The following is a 14,198-nucleotide window of genomic DNA, read 5'->3' as shown; positions in this document are numbered from 1 at the left end:
AAGTCCCATGGCTCAGAACATTTCATTTTCTTCTCAGCAGATTATTCACTCAGCTCATTGGTACAGGAAGGAGGGTGGCGAAGACTGACAAACAAAACCACTTTGTTCATCTTGAACCATTTCCTTCTACCTCTTTAGAATTCTGAAGAGTTTAACCTCTTAGGTAAATAAACGGCATCTTCAGCCAGACTGTGTCAGCTACCAGTGACTCACAGATCATAGTACATTAGCTCAATGTAGATAAACCTGTTGATTCATTTGACACATGAGGAATCTGAGGCCTAAGAGAGTCACCTAGACCACAACCCTCAGAGCACGTAGAAATGCTCAGGAACACCCCAGCAATCTTCCTATGCTTTTGCTGGTAGGATATGCTATTCTAGAAAGAACTGTTTAAATGTTACCAAGTCTTAAAGTCATCATTTTAAAATAAGTCATCCTGAGTGTGTGTGTGCATGCGTAGGAGGTGACAAATACTCAGTGAGTAGCTCTTACTAACTTAGCCACAGAGAAGTAAATGGCCTGTGGCCAGGAACGAGTCTGCCCTAGATGAATTCCTCAGTAAGAGGAAATTGCTGAATTTCTTTAGAAAATCAACAGCTTGCCTTTTGGTTCTAGCCAGGTCTGACTGGACATCATCATCCGATACAACGTCAAAACTCAATTGGTTACAAAAGTTTGTATAAAACTATAGCTGATAATTATGCCTAGAAACACAATCTGTTCTGTTTTCTACTGAAGTGCCCTTAGCATGGAAAATTTACGTTTTTAATGCTCTTTGGGTTCCATTATCCTCCAGAGCCCTGACTGACTTGGCTTTTCCTAGATGCCTTCACACAAGACTTTTAATTCTCCCTGGGTGACAGTAATATAGGGATAGAACAGTAACCCACTGGCTTTGTCTCCAAGGCATGTGAGCCTGAAGCCATCAGAGGTCACTGTGAACCCCATGATCTCAGCATCCTGTGCTCTGTGTGATGTTTTTTGAGCAATGAGTTTGGTCCTACTTAGTTTTGCTTTTCCCACTGACTTTTCACTTAATTTCTTCTCATTTTAAAACTTATTTATTTAAACTTTATGAGTATGGGTGTTTTGTCTTCATGTATGCCTGTGCTCTAGATGCATATCTGGGGCCCACAGAGGCAAGAAGAGGGCAGGCATCAGGTAGTCTGGGATTGGAGATACAGACAGCTATGCGCCATCATGAATATATCCCAGTTTAATGTCTCCTACTCATAAGGCACTCTGACAAAGACAACTGAGGGGGAATAAAGGTTTAATTGGCACAAAATTCCAAGTTACAGTCTTCACCATGGGGAAATCAAGATGGCAAGACCTTGAAATAGCTAGTTGCATTCACAGTCAAGAGCAAAAGGAAAATGCATGCATGCATGCTTGTATTCCATTCATTTCTCTCTTTTCATATTGTTTGGAATCCAAAGGACTGGTTACCTCCACTTTCGCACATCAATTAATGTAATCAAGACATGCACACATGCCAACCTGATCTAGACAGTCCTTCTCTGAGGCTCTCTTTCCAGGTGATTCTACATGTGTCAAGTTGGCAAGTAAAACCAAGCACCACAGTACGTAAGTCCTATTCCAATTTTGAGTTCAAGATGAAAATAAGAGCTATACTCTCAATGTTTGCCTACATCTTTGGGAACTGCTGTAGAATCTTGTGCCCCAGTATCCTCATCAGTAAAACAAGAGTTAATAATGTCTTTGTCATGTGATTATCAAGAGAATCAAGTAATAGAATGATGTCTGGTTCACTGTGTGCAGGAGTGAATGTCAATTTCAAGTAAGAAGAGGTAGCATGTTTTTTTTATGAGGCAGTTTTTGCAACCATTTCTCATGTGACTTACCTTGACAATTCTGATCAAGTCATCCGACATTTAACTATGCAGATAGGATCAGAGTTCCAGACCCAAGAGGCAGTTTGTTCATTGAGGAATAGTAGCGTAACTCTTGCCCATCTTTGTTGCTAGCACTGTCTCATGGCCGAGATTGTGTTCATTTGGGGGACCTTGATGACCCATCTGGATGATTCACAAGGTGACACACAGACAAACAGCTTTCTACACCTTGTCCCATGGACTCAACCTTCTCTATCCTTCTGCAACTGAGTTTCTGAACCTTGTTGCAAAATTTATACTTCCCTGCTACATTTCATCTAAAAATCCAAAATAAATTCTTGCTCTAGTATTACCTTTGAGAGCTTAGGAAATGTCTTTAGCTGGTAGGTATTCAGTTTTCTTTTCTATAAAAGGGAACCATGCAGTCTATAGCAAAGATTATTCAGAATGACGGTCTAATTTAGCATAACTTCTGACATATTCCAAGCATACATAAAGAAAAACTAATATTAATAGCATATTGTCATGGCTAAATAATATAACATACATAGAAAAACATCTTCATACTACAAATTGTTATTTATTTTAGCCTAAAAATTAAGTTGCATGGTGATTCTGTGAATTCAGATACCATACCCTCCTTGACACTTTCGAGCTTTATCTTTAACAATTAAGTTAATATTTCCATATACATTGAGATTAAAAATGATGATCAGGACAGGACAAGGAATGGAATTGTTGTTACCTCTGTCTTCCAGATCAGCAATGATCTCTTAAGAAATGCTCTATAGGTAAGAGAATAAAGGGAAATGTAAGTTAAACCAGGCATACTATCACTAGGCTAATTTGGTCAATACCCTACTAGGAAATTACTGAAATGCAGTTATACCATATCTAGAGTACCCACTCCTTGGTGCTATCTACTAACCTAACATATAAGAGACCATATTGCATTCAAACTTGTTAGTTACTTTCCTCCCAAACTACATGTTTGTAATGTGTTCAGAATATGCCATGTGGCTGATGTCATATTTGGCAATCTCTGTTGGTTGGCTTTAGAGAGTAGGGTAGTGTTTGTCTATCAAACACTCATAGGCTTGTAGTTTATAATGTATTCTCTCTCATTTTCAAAGCTCCCTAGTTATAATTAAAAAAAATTATTGGCAAATCCTTTTTGTATCTGGGAAATCCTGCGTCTATAGACATGAAATCACTTATACAACAGAGGTGCTCTTCAAACACAATTTGCTCTGTTCAAATCATCTGACAGGTAAACATATTCTTAGGTAAGGCCTTAGCTCCTTTGTACTGAGGAAAATGTCCTCCTCTATCAAGTATGTAGCTTCACAGAAGATACAATAAAGCAGAGAAGGGGTACTGAAGAGTTTCTCTACCAAGTCTCATGGATCCTCATATAATATGCATATATCCTGCATAGTCTATAGCATAGAATATATCAATGAACATAGACTTGGTCTACAAAGTCAGAAATGGGGATGATCTATTTCCTGGCATTATGAAAGATCATAACTGACACCATCTCACCAATGGTATGAGTTAATAATAACTGATCAGAAGAAGCCCAGTCTGCTAGGGTTCTTCTTCAGCCAGTCTGCATGATTCCTTTTTTCTGAATCTAGGTTCCTGTCTGGAGGTCATCTATCCTACAGTCAAGCAAGGTAGATGAAAGAATGTTTTTACAGATTGCCACAACAGGTAAGGAAAAACAGAGTGATATATTTATTATTTTTATGGCTGGCTTTAGGAAAAGGTATTCTGGTTTTCATGGCTCACTGTGGCAAAAGAAATTCCAGTTTCCGAGATGCCTGGAATAGGAAGAGGTATTAGGAGCATGAAGTGGTAAACTAAGCTCAGATAGGAAGGTTGTTTCTCAGGCCTTCACTTTGGAGTACAATTTTCTGAGTCCAAACAGGCCCCTAACATTCTTTTAGGTGCTATGCTAAGACACATTGCCTCTTGTACATCTTGTGCACTGGAAGATGTGGAAAATTGGATGTGCAAGAAAAAAATCAGTGATAGTACAAGGAATGCTAAAGTAAAGAACCATGTGAAAGCACCTAACTCTTTAGGACCTGGGAGCCATGCTCAGAGAGCATTTCTCATAGGAGGTCATATGGAGCCTTCTCATTAGTGTGAGAAGGGACCAGAGAGATCACTCAGCAGATTAGCACAATAGTTGCTCATATTAAAGGACCCAGATTCAATTCCTACACCCACATCGTGGCTCACAACCACCAGTAACACCAGTTCTTGAAAATCTGAAGTTCTCTTCTGGCCTCCTCCATCACCATAAGATGCTGATACAATTGAGGAGACAGACAGTAATACCAATTTTTAAAGTTAGTAGGTTCTTAGGCTTTGATACAAGTTCTATGAAGGAGAAGCAATTTTGGTTAAACTGTATGAAAAGGGGAAAAAAAGAAACATTTTATGGCTAAAAAAAAAAAAAACAGCTGATAGCTAAAGTCCTGTAGTAGGAGGCAGCACAGCTCCAAGGAAGAGGAGAAAGAGGCCCAGTGTGACTTACAGTGTAGAGCAGTAAACAATGTTGCTTTGTGAGGTATCGCCAATGGCACATGACCCAATGGCACATGATAAGACTTTCGCTCTTCTTTAAACACGGTGGGACTCCATCAACATTGCTAAGTAGAGAAGTATTATAACCACACTTTCATTTGCAATGACTCTCCTAATTATAGTATGCAGACAGATTCAGAGAGGATAATAAAGAATGTGGAAGATGAGATTATAAGTCATAACCAAACTGTGACAAAATGGTAACTTAGACCAGGAAGAGGCTGTGGAGATAAAGAGAAACGAATGCATATGGTGTTATGTAAGAACTGCATCTGCAAGTCTTGGGGATGGGCTAAGTGAAGAAAGTAAATACTTAAGAATAAATGTCAGATTTTTTTGACATAGGAAAGGTGGTAAAGTCATTCTCAGAAACAAGAAATACAAGGGATGTTTCAATTTGCAGGAAGGTGTGTGTGTGTGTGTGTGTGTGTGTGTGTGTGTAATTTGGGGCTATGTTTGTGACAGGGAGTGGTTCATGTGGATGAGGTAACTGAATATAGCAGTTTGAACAGAAAGAATTTCAGTCTAGAATTTATCAGACATGCATTTACAACACTATATATGTATACACACACACACACACACACACACACACACACACACACACACACATTACCTGAAGCCATTGGCTATCCAGATGAAGGAGTATGTAATGGGGAAAAGAGATAGGGTTAGGGAATAGGAATGACCAATGAGTTTTACTGGTATTTTGTGAACAAATACATTATTGAAGTCTGTTGATTTCTACCCATGGTACAACCTTTATGTCATATGAGATTCTCTGACTTACTCTCCTCCAAAAAGAGGTGGGTGTTCTACTAGTGTGCTTCAAGTGTGCCTTTCTGCAGCCCTTCTTGTAACTTTACAAAGCATCCTTGGGTGATATCCCAGGGAGAGAGAGAGTATAGTAAAAAGAGGGGTAAGGGACAGGGCTAATTTTTGAGGTACTCTGTAATCTGTAATATAATGTTTAATACAAAGGGATATACCTGCAATAGAGAGAGAAACCATACTACTGGGAAATTTACATAAGAAATTTATGTCTGAGGAGGCTGGGTAGCCTGGAACTCCCTCTGTAGACCAAGTTGGCCTTGAACCCAGAGATCCTCCTACTTCTGCCTCGCAGGTGATGGGATTAAACAAGTGCACCCTTACTGAAGGATGACTATTTTGAGAAGAAACTTGATCACAATGGTATACCTGAGTACACAACAGAGGAAGGAAAATGTCCATGGTGATCTCTGGTGATGAGAAAACATTTTCAGTCAAGTGATGGCTTCAGTAGCGAGTTCTTAGAGAGTAAAGAGGTAAGTAGAGGTAAGAGTCTAAGCACAGAGGGGAAAAGCACTATGAAGAAAGTGGGAAAGAAAGATGTCTAGAGGAGGCGATTTAACATCTAAGAACTATTTAAGCATGTTCTAATAAAAGTGGATGTTATCCTACCACTGCTAGGAGAAGGAAACCAAAAATACCAGAGAGACCTCTGAACACCAATGACATAGGTCTAGAAAGGTAGAAAAGCAGTGGTAAGGTACACTGATGGAGAAACCAATCTTCAAGGTCATTCTATAAGGAACAGAGTCTTTTTGAGGGTATAGACTCTGGTAGGTTAACCACAGGCCAGTAGCTACCCTTACCCCCCACCAAGGAGTATATATGGCCAGCAGACTATGGATTATGCGTTTTTGTTTTTTTTTAAAGAGGGCATGAAGTTGGGAGGATTGGAAAAGTGGATGTTGGAGGGAAACACAGGGAAGAGTGAGGTATGAACACAATACAGAATGTGAAATTCTCAAAAAATTAATAGAAATATGTATGTTTGGAAAGTTATTTTTTCCCAGTGAAGTAGAAGGGGGGAGGTGTATTGTGTGAGACTTTTCCCAAAGAGGAAACCTCTCTCTCTCTTTCTTTCTCTCTCTCTCTCTCTCTCTCTCTCTCTCTCTCTCTAAACAATTTTACTAATGTATTATTTGACAAAGCTGTGAGTTTTGGGGGGAGGCTTGCAGGATTATAGGCCATAGGATCATGAACAATTCAAAGGCAGCTATATCACAGAAAAGCTCACACCAGCAGGAATCTGCAAGCCTGCAGCTCTCTGCATGCCTTGCAGGCAGCTCAACAGATGGGGAATCTATTCTCTAGGCCATTGTTTACTGAGTCTATTATTTTGGCTGGAGGCCTATGAATCTTGTTAGTTTGGACTTTCCTGGACTTGTGAGGTCTATATCCTGAGTCTTCTGAGCTTATACATCAGGGTCTGAGTTGGTTTGTAGGTCCACTAGAGGGGACATAAAAGAGGGCCTTTCAACTGATAGCGTAAGCAGTCCATCTTTTGAAAAGGAATATTGGTAAAATCTGCCCAGGGCAGAGCTGGCACTCCACACCCCCTCCCACACCCAGAGACAGCTTGACTACCAGGAAGTTCATCACAATCTGGCTCACAGGCTCACAGGAGGGACAGGATCTAGTCAGAGACAGCAAGGCCAGTTAACACCTGAGATAACCAGATGGTAGAGGCAAGAACAAGAACATAAGCAACAGAAACCAATGCTACTTGGCACCATCAGAACCCAGTACTCCCACCACAACAAGCCCTGGATGCCCTAACACACATGAAAAGCAAGATTCTAACCAAAAATACTTTAAGGAGGACATAAATAATTCCCTTAAAGAAATACAGGAAAACATTGGTAAACAGGTAGAAGCTCTTAAAGAGGAAACACATAAATCCCTTAGAGTTATATAGGAAAACACAATCAAACAGGTGAAGAAATTGAACAAAACCCAGGACCTAAAAATGAAAATAGAAACAATTTAAAAAAGCACAAAGGGAGACAACCCTGGAAATGGAAAACTTAGGAACGAGATCAGGAGTTACCAACTCAAGCATCACTAACAGAATACAAAAGATAGAAAAGAGAATCTCAGGCATAGAAGATACCATAGAATATATCAACACAAAAGAAAAAGAAAATACAAAGTGCGAAAAACTCCCAAAACATCCAGGAATATCCAGTATACAATGAGAATACCAAATCTAAGAATAATAGGAATAGAAGACAGAGAAGATTCCCAATGAAAAGGGCCAGGAAGCATCTTCAACAAAATCACAGAAGAAAACTTCCCTAACCTTAAGAAAGAGATGGTCATAAATGTACAAAAAGCCTACAGAATACCAAATAAATTTGACCAGAAAGGAAATTCCTCCTGTCACATAAAAATCAAAACACTAAATGCACAGAAAAGGAAAGAATATTAAAAGCAGCAAGAGAAAAAGGCCAAGTAACATAGAAAGCAGACCTAGCAGAATTAATTACACCTGACTGTTCAACAGAGACTCTAAAAGCCAGAAGATCTTGGTCAAATGTCATGCAAACCCTAAGAGAACACAAATGCCAGCCCTGGCTACTATACACACCAAAACTCAATCACCATAAATAAAGAAACCAAGATATTCCATAACAAAACAAAATTTAAACAATATCTTTCCACTAAACCAGCCTAACAGAGGATAATAGAAAGAAAACTCCAACACAAAGAGGGAAACTACACCCAAGAAAACAGTCTTCTCACAACAAACCCAAAAGAAGAGAACCACACAAACAAAATATCACTATCAACAACAAAAATAACAGAAACCAACAATCATTGGTCTTTAATATATTTCAACATGAGTGGACTTAATTATCCAATAAAAAGATATAGGCTAATAGACTGGATATGTAAACAGGACACAGTATTTTGTTGCATACAACTAAAAAGCTGGGAAAAAATTTTCCAAGCAAATGGTCCCAAGAAACAAGCTGGAGTTGCCATTCTAATATCCAATAAAATGGACTTTCAACCAAAAGTTATCAAAAGAGATGGGAAAGGACACTTGATATTCATCAAAGAAAAAAATTCTACCCAGATGAACTCTTAATTCTGAACTTCTACACCCCAAATAACACAGTTAAATATTGGGATACAGAGCTTAACAAAGAATTCTCAACTAAGGAATCTCGAATGGCCAAGAATGAACCTAAAGAAGTGTTTAACATCCTTAGTCATCATGGAAATGCAAATAAAAATGACCCTTAGATTCTTCTACCTTACATCAGTCAGAATGGCTAGGATCAAAAGGTGACAGCAGATGCTGGCAAGGATGTGAAGAAAGAGGAACACCCCTCCACTGCTGATAGGATTGCAAAACTGGTATGACTACTTTGGAAAAGTGGTTCCTTAGAAAATTTGAAATAGTTCTACCTGAAGACCCAGCTATACCACTACTGGACATATACCCAAAAGATGCTCCAACATATAGAAGGATACATGCTCCCCTATTTTCATAGCAGCTTTTCTTATTTATAATAGCCAGAAGCTGGAAACAACCCTGATATCTCTCAACGGAAGAATGGGTACAGAAAATATGGTACATTTACACATGGAATACTACTCAGCTATTAAAAATGACAACTTCACAAATTTTGTAGGCAAATAGATGGAACTAGAAAATAATATCCTGAGTGAGGTAACCCAGACCCAAAAGGACATACATGGTATGTACTCACTGATAAGTGAATATTAGCCCAAAAGCTCAGAATACCTATGATAAAGCTCACAGACCATATGAAGCTTAACAAAAAGGAAGGCCAAAGGTGGATGCTTCAAACCAACTTAGAAGGGGAAAGAAAATAATTATGGGAGGCAGAGTGAGGGAGGGACCTGGGTGAGAGAGGGGAGGGGAAGGAAGAAAAGAGGGGGGGTAGGGCTGGGTATGGGAAGAGACAGGAGAGAAGTCCAGAGGGACTAATAGAAATAAGTAGCGGGGGGGGGGGGGCGGAATTTGGGGAACCAGTAGAAAGTCCCAAAAGCCAGGGATGCAAGAGGCTCCCAGGACCCACTGGGGATAACATTAGCCAAAATACCCAACAGCACAGAGATAGAACCTATCTATCTGGAGACCATCTCTAGCAGATAGACATGGCCACCAACAGAGAACTGAGGCCACCCACCCATCTCAAAATTTTTAATCCAGAATTGTCCCCGTCTAAGGAAATGCAGGACAAAAATGGAACAGAGGCTGAAGGAAAAGGCCATCTAGAGACTTCCCTACCCATGTGATCCATCCCACCCACAGACACCAAAGCCTGACACTGTTGCTGATGCCAAGGTGTGCTTTTTAGACAGAAGCCTGGTATGGCTGTCCTCTGAGAGGCTCTGCCAACATCTGACTAATACAGATGCAGATACTCACAGCCAACTATTGGACTGAGCCAGGAGACCCCAATGGAAGAGTTAAAGGCTTAAATAGCTGAAGGGGATTGCAACACCATAGAAAGGAAAACAGTATCAGCTAACTGGACCTCCCCCCCCCCCCACCGGCCCCAGCTCCCAGGGACTAAATGACCAACCAAAGAGTAATATACGTGGGCCAGTCCATGGCTCCAGCTGCTTATTTAACAGAGGGCTGCCTCAACTGACATCAGTGGGAGGGGAGGCACTTTGTCCTGTGAAGGCTTGATACCCCAGAGAAGGAGGATGCTAAAGGGGTGAGGTGGGAGTGAGTGGCAGTCAGGGGAGCACCTTTTTAGAGGCAAAGGGGAGGAGGAGGGGTGGGGGTGGGGTAGATGGAGGGTAGATCAGGAAGGGGGATAATATTTGAAATGTAAACAAATAAAATGTTTAATAAATTAAAAAGAAAAGAATATTGGCTTCCGTTTGCCATTTCTTTCAATCATGAGGGATACTTTTAAAAATTAACTTTCTTTTTTTGTTGTTGTTGGTTGTTTTGTTGTTGTTGTTGTTGTTTTTTTTTTTTTTTTTTTTTTTTTTTTTTTTTTTCGAGACAGAGTTTCTTTGTGTAGACCTGGCTCTTCTGGAACTCTCTCTGTAGACCAGGCTGGCCTCAAACTCACAGACATCTGACAGCCTCTGCCTCCCAAGTGCTGAGATTAAAGGTGTGTGGCAACACCACCAGGCTTAAATCAACTTCAAATCTACTAGAGAATGATAAGAAGACCCATCATTGGATTCCTGGAGAAAAATGAATCACACTGAAATGTGATAACTCCTCTTCCAATTGATGACGAACATGTCTGTCTGGGGAATGTTTGTGTTAGCCAGCCACAGAGACTTGACTGGACACAGAATAAAGACAAGGTAGACTTTTCTTATTGTCCCCAAATGTGCTAAGTTTCTTTGAGATGTGGTGAATTAGCCTCAGAAGGAGGCCTTTACTTCTTGAAGCAGACAGTAAGAGGGAAATTTTATCATGATAAGAAAAGCTTGGTGTCTGGGAGTTTCTGCTGCTTCGATGGGTTTCTCCCTATGAGATCATAAAGGTGTTGGTTCTTCACAAAGTTCTTTCTTTCTGATCCACAAAAGACAACAAGAATTATGGCTAAGGGTTGGTCGGTGAATTATGTTTCCTCTCAGCTGTTAGCCCAAGTCACACAACTCCTCTTTCTTTGATTGTGCTTTCATTTGTGTTTGTGGGGGGAGGGGCTGACATATGGGAGGTGGTCCTTAGTTTAGTCATCATCAAGAAATTTGAATATCCTTGCAGGCAGCTTTCAGTTTGTTTAGTTTGTCCATATTTGTTATTTTTCTTTCACCATGCTTATCAAAAGGTGACCTTTGACTTTTTTCTGAGGGTTCTAAATTTTCATATCACCATCTGTCTCTCACAGTTTCTCTATGAGTTTAAAACCCAGATTCTTCAGAGATTATCATTATGTAGTCCCATGAGTTCTTAACATTTTTCTTTCCCATGTCCTGAAACAATGGTCATTTCTATAGAACATAAAACTCTAGGAAATATTCACTCTTAGGGATCATGTGTGTTACCACCAAAGACTCTGCAAATGCAAAGTATAAGCCCTAACCCCAGTGTCATCACCCAGACCGTCTCAAACACCATAGGCATCCCCACCAGCTAAACTGAGAAGCATGATATCCACTGGAGTGACTAGCAAAGTACCTGGATTCAGTCCACTGAATGCTGAGCAGAGATTCTGCCTTGACAATGCTACTGCCTCAAGCTATTGAGCTATTGTCAGTCCCCAGTTGTTGCAGTGATTTTCTCCAAATCTGCCTGCTATTTCCCTCTCAAATTCTCTCTGGCTATAATTATATGGGATTGTGTTTCCCTTAGCTACCTCCTCGACTGTAAAAAAAAAAAAAAAAAAAAAAAAAAAAAAAAAAAAAAAAAAAAAAAAAAAACCACTTACTGAAACACTGAATAAACTTTCTGAGATGCTTTTCTACCAAGTTCTCCTGAATACTAGTGTTGTTTAGGTAGCTTGAACCAGCTCTTTTTATTCAAAACAGCTTGCCTCTTTAAAGATCTGTACATCTAACTGATCCTTCTCAAAGACCTAGGGATTCCAGGCTTGATAGTACATGCAACCATTCCATTGAACATTCAATTAAAGATGGCTTACCAAGTATCCAAGGATCTGATACTTGACAAGTACCACCTTGATCCTCAAGATACTGTGTGTGTGTGTGTGTGTGTGTGTGTGTGTGTGTGTGTGTGCTAGTTGTCTTTTTAAAACTACCTTTTAAAAAAGTTAACAATGTTAATTTTTTTCTCTGGACTATGATATGGGATTATTTTGTGGTATCTATCTTAGAAATTTATGTTTAATGCATTGTGACTTTTTCCATGGTGTACTTTGATCAAGCTACTTGATCTATTCATGGGTACTTAAGATTTTTGAACTGGAAAAGAAGTTTGAAAGTAGTCAGTGTGGTATCACTTAAGTCTGGACATGCATACAAAACAAGAGAGGGTTTTGTTTTTTATTGTTTTGTTTTGCTTTGTTTTATTTTAAATGCAACTTTGGTGTTAGCAGTTGTGGGAAGACAGACATCCAAGATTCTAATATCACTACTCCTGCTGCTACTAGCATATAACATATTCTTCTATGATAGTTAATCCTGGCTATTAATTTGACTACATTTAGAATTGCCTAGAACAATGGTTCTCAACCAGTTGGTTGTGACATAGGTATTTAATTACAATTCATAACAGAAGCAAAATTATAGTTATAGAGTAGCAACAGAAATAATTTTATGATCAGGGTCACCATAACATGAGGAACTGTATGAAAGGGTCACAACATTAGGAAAGTTGAGAACCACTGAGCTAGAAGCTGGAGGAGATCTGTGAGGGCTTTTCTTTCAAAGATTAACTGAAGGAGAAATAACTACCCTGAATGTGGGTGCCATGGGCTACAGTACTGATGGAAAGGGAAAACTGCAAACCAGTACCCAAATGTCCCTTCCTTTTTTCTGGTCCTTCATGATGTGAGTTGCTCAGCTGTCACCTCAATGAACTGAACCCTCTGCAATACTAAGGCAGAATAAGTCTCTCCTCCTTCAGTTTCTCTATCATGTATCTTAGTCACAGTGACATCAAAATAACTAATACAAGTTTGAAGAACAAGCAGGGAGTTCTCTAGGTTGTAACTAAGACTACAATTCAGATTTTGAATGGAATTCTAGCTATGAACAGTTGCCTTGGACTTCTACTTCTAGCCATTGTAAAATAGTAACATCCAGACTTGTTAGCCTGCCTGAAACCAAAGGAATGAAACTTGGAAAACCATGCCTTTCATAATACTAGACTAAAGTCAATGAAGGAGCGTGACCCCTGAGACACGGGTAACAAGTAAGTGAGCCTCATAATTCTCCCAGCTCATTGTCTGAAGGGTTTCATGACATGATATGCAAAGAGTGGTAACCCAAGCAGAGCCAAGGTGACATGCTGAGTTGAAGAAACAGAGTTGAGGGAATCTGAGGAGACTCATGATGTGGGGAACTGACAGAAGGCAGCTATCATCCTTGCAGCCATCTTGAGCCATATACCCTGACAAGAGACTTGATTACAATAGCCTACAACAGTTGAGCACACTCTGATAACATCTTGTTTTTAGATACCCAGGATTTTCTCTTGGGTGTGTGAGACTTAAAGATGTGTGACTTAAGGGCGTGACTTAGAGATCAGATTTAGAGACAAGACCTAAGGGCATGACTTAAAGGCGTGACTTAAAGGTGTGGCTTAGAAGTGAGACAGACATATAAAAGGCTAGAGGCAGACAGAAGAAAGCTACAGATTATTATTAGGCACTTGGCACTTGAAGGAAGAACAGAGAATTAGACACTAGGCATTAGTAGGCACTTGAGACTTAGGACAGGTAACTTGTAACTTGTAACTTGAAGGCACTAGGGACTAGGAACTAGGGACTAGGAACTCAAGACTTGGGACTTGGACTAGGAAGAGAGACTGAAGAATAAACAGGATTGAATCACACTCTGTCTGGTCTCCATTCCTCGAGTCTGTCCTCACTCTCTCTCTTGCTGAACCCCGACCCATGGACTGGAGCAACCTGGGGCAGAGCAGGCTCTAACAATTTAGCCCCCAAGGCTTTTGGTAGTGTGGGTCCAACACTGATAGAGAGGTCCTTGACATTTTGGCCCCCAAACGTGGGGCAGCTCAGGGCGCAACATTTTTGGCACCCAACGTGGGATATCTTTGGATACTCAACACCATGTGGCCAGAGTTCTCACTACAGAGAGAACTGAACACAGAGAGAACTTGTAAGGGCCTGTCTTAGGTAGGGTTTTACTGCTGGGAACAGGCATAGGCTAGAGAACTCAGGTAAAGAATGTTCAGTGCTGGCCTGTGCACCCCTACAATCCCACAGGAGAAATTTTGAAAGCAAGACTCTGAAAGATGAACCTGTTTCCTAGTAA

Source organism: Arvicanthis niloticus, chromosome 5 (genome assembly GCF_011762505.2).
Source record: "Arvicanthis niloticus isolate mArvNil1 chromosome 5, mArvNil1.pat.X, whole genome shotgun sequence".
Classification (NCBI taxonomy): domain Eukaryota; kingdom Metazoa; phylum Chordata; class Mammalia; order Rodentia; family Muridae; genus Arvicanthis; species Arvicanthis niloticus.
This window is presented reverse-complemented; position numbering follows the sequence as displayed.